This window comes from Cavia porcellus, unplaced genomic scaffold (genome assembly GCF_034190915.1).
Source record: "Cavia porcellus strain 051 isolate PalLab524CR breed Dunkin Hartley unplaced genomic scaffold, mCavPor4.1 scaffold_23, whole genome shotgun sequence".
NCBI lineage: Eukaryota > Metazoa > Chordata > Mammalia > Rodentia > Caviidae > Cavia > Cavia porcellus.
In genome coordinates, this window is record NW_026947506.1 from 19,711,242 (window position 1) to 19,717,119 (window position 5,878).

The 5,878-nt window shown below is 36.0% G+C and overlaps 1 pseudogene; it reads right to left on the reverse strand.

Annotated features, from left to right (window-relative positions):
• Positions 1-3,612: 3,612 nt before the first annotated feature.
• Positions 3,613-4,139, reverse strand: LOC106027743 (sodium-coupled neutral amino acid symporter 2-like; annotated as a pseudogene).
• Positions 4,140-5,878: the final 1,739 nt, after the last annotated feature.

Consider the following 5,878-nt stretch of genomic DNA (forward strand, 5'->3'; position numbering starts at 1 on the left):
AAGTTTTTAATCATGTTTTCAATTTCAATAGCTGTTATTGGGTTATTCAAAATTGTTATGTCTTCTTAATTGAGCTTTGGTAGTGCATATGTTTCTAGAAATCTGCCCATTTCCTCTGTATTTTCACCCTATGTGACTAGATTTTCAAAATAGGTATTCATCATCTTTTGAATTTGTATGGCATCTGTACTGATTTCTCTATTTTAAGTCTTTTTTTGCGTGGATTTGAGTTTTATTTTTTTCTTAATAAGGTTGGCTAGAGGTTTATCAATTTTGTTTATTCTCACAAAAAGCCAGCTCTTTGATTCATTAATTCTTTGTATTTTTTAGTTTTAATTGCATTAATTTCTATTCTGATATTTACAATTTCCTTTCTTCTATGAGCTTTGGGTTTGACTTGCTCTTCCTTATTTAGCAGCTTGTAGCATCAGGTTGTTTATTTGTGCTTGTTCCATTTTCTTGATAAGACAATTTATTGCTATGTGTTTACCTCTTACGACTACTTTAATTGCCTCCCACAGGTTGCCATATGCTGTATCTGCATTTTCATTGAATTGTAGGTATTGCTTTATTTCTTTTTTAATTCAACCTGTAATCCACTGATTTTTCAGAAAGTTGTTATTTAATTTCTATGTATGCAGGTTTTGCAATTTATTTTGTCATTAATTTCCAATTTCATTGTGCTATGGTCAGATAATACATATGAGATAATTTAAATCCCTTTGCATTTCTTAAGGATATTTTATTTGTTAATATTTGGTCTGTTTTGGAGAATGTCCCATGCACAGCTGAGAAGAATGTATCTTCTGATGTAGTTGGGTGGAACCCTCTGTAAACATCTTCTAAGTCCATTTGCTCACTGGTATGATTCAGTTCTATTATTTATTTGGTGACTTTTTGTCTATTTGATCTATCTCTTTGTGACAGTGTGATATTAAGGTCTCCTATTACAATTGTGTTCTTGTGTATTTGGATTTTCATGTCCTTTAGTATTTGCCTTATATAGTTGGGTGCTCCTTTATTTGGGGCGTATATATTTATAATTGTTAGTTCTTGCTCTTGAATTTTTTCACTAACAAGTATTTAGTGACCTTCTTTATCTCTTTTAATCATTTTAGGTTTGAAGTTCACATTGTCTGCAAAAGGAATAGCCACCCCTGCTTTTTCCTGTGTTCCTGTTGCATGGAATACTGTTTTTCATCTTTTGACTTTTAACCTATTGAGTTTCTTTTTGAGTCAGATGTATGTCTTATATCCTATCATATTATAGGATCCTGTTTCTTGATCCATTCTGTCAACCTTTTTCTTTTGATAGGTGAATTGAGGCCATTTACAGTGATGGATATAACATACGTAGTGGCTCAACTTTGTCATGTTATGTTCCTGTTGTTAGTTTTCTGCTTTTCTCTCTTGTTTAATTGCTTGTCCTGCCTGGTGGTTTCTTTCTGTTGTTGTTCTGAAGATTGTGGTCATTTTTATCTCTATCTAGTATGTCTTTTAGTACTCTTTCTAGGGTTGGTTTTTGGACATGAATTTTGTCTGTTGTTCCTTGTCATGGAAGTATCTTGTTTCTCCATTAAATTTGAAAGAAAGATTCCCTGAGTACATCAATCTGGGTTAAAAGTTGTTTTGTTTTCGAGGCTTGAAACACTTCCCTCCCAGTTAGTCTTGACTTGAAGGTTAAAAAGCCTGCCATGATTCTAATAGGCATTCCTTAATAGGTGAGTTGTGTCTTTTCTCTAACAGCTTTTAGTATTCTGGTTTTATGCTGTGTATCTTGGATCTTAATTATTGTATGTCTGGGTGTAGATTTATGTTGGTTGTGATTGTTTGGCATTCTGTATGCCTCATGTATCTGCATATCAGATTTTTTCCCCATATTTGGGAAATTTTTTGGTATTCGGTGATTATTTTGCCGATGTCATTTGTGTTGTCTTCTGCATCTTCATTGATGCCTATTAGTCTTATATTGTTTTTTGTGACATTGCCTTGAAGCTACTGAATTGTCATTTCATGCTGCATTTTAAAGTTCTATCCTTTCATGATTGCTAACTGCAATCCTGTCCTCAAGGTCTGAAAGTCTATCCTCAGCTTCATTTAAACAGTTTTTCCAGCTTTCAATAGATTTTTTGTTTCTTAGATATCTCTTTGAATTTGTTTCATGGATTCTGCTTGTTTTGTATATTGTTTAGTATGTTTCAATCAATTTCCCATGCTCCTGTAATTTTTTTATCTAGTTCTTCTGTAGCTATGCTGAGCAACTCCTTTACTAAGGTTGTTATTTCTTTCTTTACATGAGAAGCTGTTTCTAATTTGATTTCCTCTATAGCCCTGTGGATTTGTTTCTTTATTTCACTTGCCATGTTTTCAGAGATTTCTTGTGTATTACTTTTAAAGTCCTCTATTTCAGCGTCACTGTACTTGCTCCTGATGGACTAGATGTTTGAGATTGCATTTTGCTGTTTTGTCATTTCATCTTTTGGGCTAATATTTGGTCTTTCAATGCCAACAGTCTCAACTGTCGATAGTATGAATTTTAAGGTACTGCTGTGTGGTTTGTTTTTGTCCATTTGTTGAGTACCACAGTGAAGAGGAGAGCCAGTCATCTGAATTTCTCCTACAGCGTCTCTTGGGTGAGTCCTACATTCTTCTTCAGCTGACTAGGCTAGCAATTGATGTAAGTCAACCCTTACTTAGTTCCTGGGGTTACTATGTGTTCAAATTGCTCCAGGTCACCAGATCTCCCTGTCTATAGTTTGTCTTGGCTGAGACCCTACTGTGTTCCTTGGTGTCTCATAATCCCTCTTCATTTTTTCCAAGTTGGTAGAGGCCTTATTGGCACACTCCTCAACCTGCCTGATGTTCTCTGTGTGGAGGAAGGAATAACTCACACTCTTACCAAATTCATCAAGGTCATACAGCTAGAGGGAGCTTCACTACGGCTCCTATTTGTCCACTGAAGACCTCTATTTTAGGGGTAATTTCACTACCCTGATGGGAGCCTGCTAAGGTCTGCTGTTTGGATGAGGGGTTACTGAGTCTCCCTTCAACCCTGCACAGTTAATCCACTGCCGTCCAAGGTTCTGGGAGGAGGATTGGGAGCCAAAGATGAACAGCAATACTAGGTCCAGGAGGTGGGGGTGGCTGAGCTGGTGGGGTGCAGACTTTTTCTTTTTACTTATTCACCAATATTTATGTAGTAATTAAGAAACATTTTTAGTTCCTTCTTTGATGTTATGAAATAGTAATTATACTACAGTTGTTTCTAAACTTCATAGCATTATAAAGGACAGGAAAATGTTGTTGTTCTGAGTATTATATTCATGTTTGGTAAACATAGTGTTGAGAAGATGTAGATTTACTGCCAACTCTTAGGCAGTACAACAATGTTGAGTTGTATATTTGTACCTTTTGTGCTCTTGAGGTTAACTTCCTAGATAAAGCTAAAAACCAAAATGTAGAACAAAGTTTTGAAAATGTCAAAATATTTTACTGCTTGCCATGTGCCAGCACTTGGCAGAGGTGAAACTGAAAACAGGTGAAGTTTCACAATAGTTGAGAGTAAACACAACACTGGTTCCACATGGACTACTTGAGTTTGGGTATTTCCAATTAATAACTATCTCCAGAGCAATCCATAACAATCAAGGCCATGCGTCTGATCATCACAACTATGCCATTTAACAGGAAAAACAGAGCCCCAGTCTTCTGCTCAGATGTTACAGGTCCTTCACCAACTTGATACAGAAGGATGATGGGAGAATAAAAGTCTATACAGCCACAGACACACCAGTAAACCAAAGATATCCTTAATAGTTCGGACACTGATGGTAAGCAAGTTGGAAAATGCCAGGATAGCCAGTGTAATGAGTCTACTGGTACTAACTGAAGTATTTTGCTGCACATAACAAGTGCATTACAGAACTTGGGATTGAGAAAATAATTGATAATGCTTTCAGGGTGATGGCCACTAACAGAACCAAATGAACAATTGGAAAAATAATATAACTTCCTATGAGAAGAATGTGTGTGAAGCAGTTCTGACCCAGCATGTTCATAAAAAGTCGAGCATTCAAACAGGGCAGCAAGCAGATACATGAGAAAAATTTAAAAAAAGAAATGTTGGACACAGTCGTCATTCCCCTATAGCTGCAGCCTTTCAGTTTTCATAGATGGGTGAATGGCTGATGAGAAACACATGAAAACTTCATAACCAGTACAGTGGTTTCTGGGCTGAAGATAAAATAGCATGGTCTTATGGTTTGTGTTTAGATGTTCATCCAACAGTTGTTGCAGTTATGGTGGGGCAGGCTTTTCAGAGGTTCCTGAGTCCAGAGTTTATTAATTCATGATCCAAAGCTGGGGTTAAGGGTATGAGTGCTACACCTACCCTAGGTGGGTGACCTGTACACATTATAAGGGATAGAAAGAGGTTTGTCCTGTCTCTCTCTCTCTCTCTCTCTGACTCTCTCTCTCTCTCTCTCTCTCTCTCTCTCTCTCTCTCTGTCTCTCTCTCTGTCTCTGAGTCCCTGTGTCTGTCTGTCTGTCTGTCGGTCTGTCTGTCTCTCTCTCTCATTTGTTGTCTTCTACACATGAATGGTTGCCTCTGTGTCATGTGCCATCCTTCTGTGGATCCAGGCAATTACTGATTGAAGCCTCTACAAACTGAACTAAATAAACCTTTCCCCCTTTAATTTTGGGTGTTGGTTATTTTGTCTCAGCAACAAGAAAAGTAAGACATATTGTGATAGAATCAACTGTGATTGCTTTGATAAAATTGTAAGATATGAAAGCTGTTTCTCTGGAGGAGCCATTCATTGTTCCATTTAATATCAAAGCAATTTCCATGGGATAAGCAATCTGAAATTTTTTTTCAAATCATCAGAAAGAACATAACAAGGAAAGGCCACTAGCATATCTCAAGTTTGCTAAAATTTCCAGCAGTGACAAAGGAAGAGTGAATGGTAGTGGCACCAGCAGAGCCAAATATAGATACCGGTCTATTCAGATACCACAAACCAGTTGTGCCTTCAATGTTTACGAATGTGTGGATCATCAAGGGTAATTCATACTACACTATGAAAAGAAGTCTTGACATAACTCCAATGTTTTGCATGGTAATTGATCCAGAGACTGTTTTCAATTTAGTCCAAATGTCTTTTTTAAAATTTTTATTTAAAGAAACAAGAGAAAATTTAAAAAAAAAACAAAATAAAAAATGAAAAAAATAGAATACAGAATTCAAAAAAATTATCATAAAATCACTAGTTGATATATTACATTGTCATCTTAAAAATAGTTGTTAAAGTTATAAAATCAAAGCATAAAAAGTGGCTAGGCACTCAAACAGTGATAGTGCAGTCTCTTCTGTTCAATGATCTAATAGATATTTATCTAATAGATATTTAGTAAGATGGTCATCTGTCTTACACACTATACATACCATTATATCCTTTAGAGCACTTTCCTTCCCTTTCACTTTTACAATATTTATTATACTTTTTGGATCCTATTATTCTGTCAGTTCTTATTTTTTATACTAGAGAGACAATGTGGTATTTACTAATGTGAGTCATGTTTATTTCACTAATGAGGGTATCCTCAAGTTGCCTCCATTTACTTATAAAGGCCTCAAGATCATCTTTTTATGGCTGAATAATATTCCATTGTATGAAAATACCACTTCTTTTTCATCCACTCTGCTGTTGATGGGAATTTTGGTTGTTTCCAAGATTTAGCTATCACAGATTGTGCTGCTGTGAGCATGGGTGCACATATATCACTGTGACATGACCTTTTCAATTTTTCTGGGAAACTGCCCCATAGGGGAATAGCTGGATTGAATGGAACTTCCAATTCTAGTTTTTTGAGGAACCTC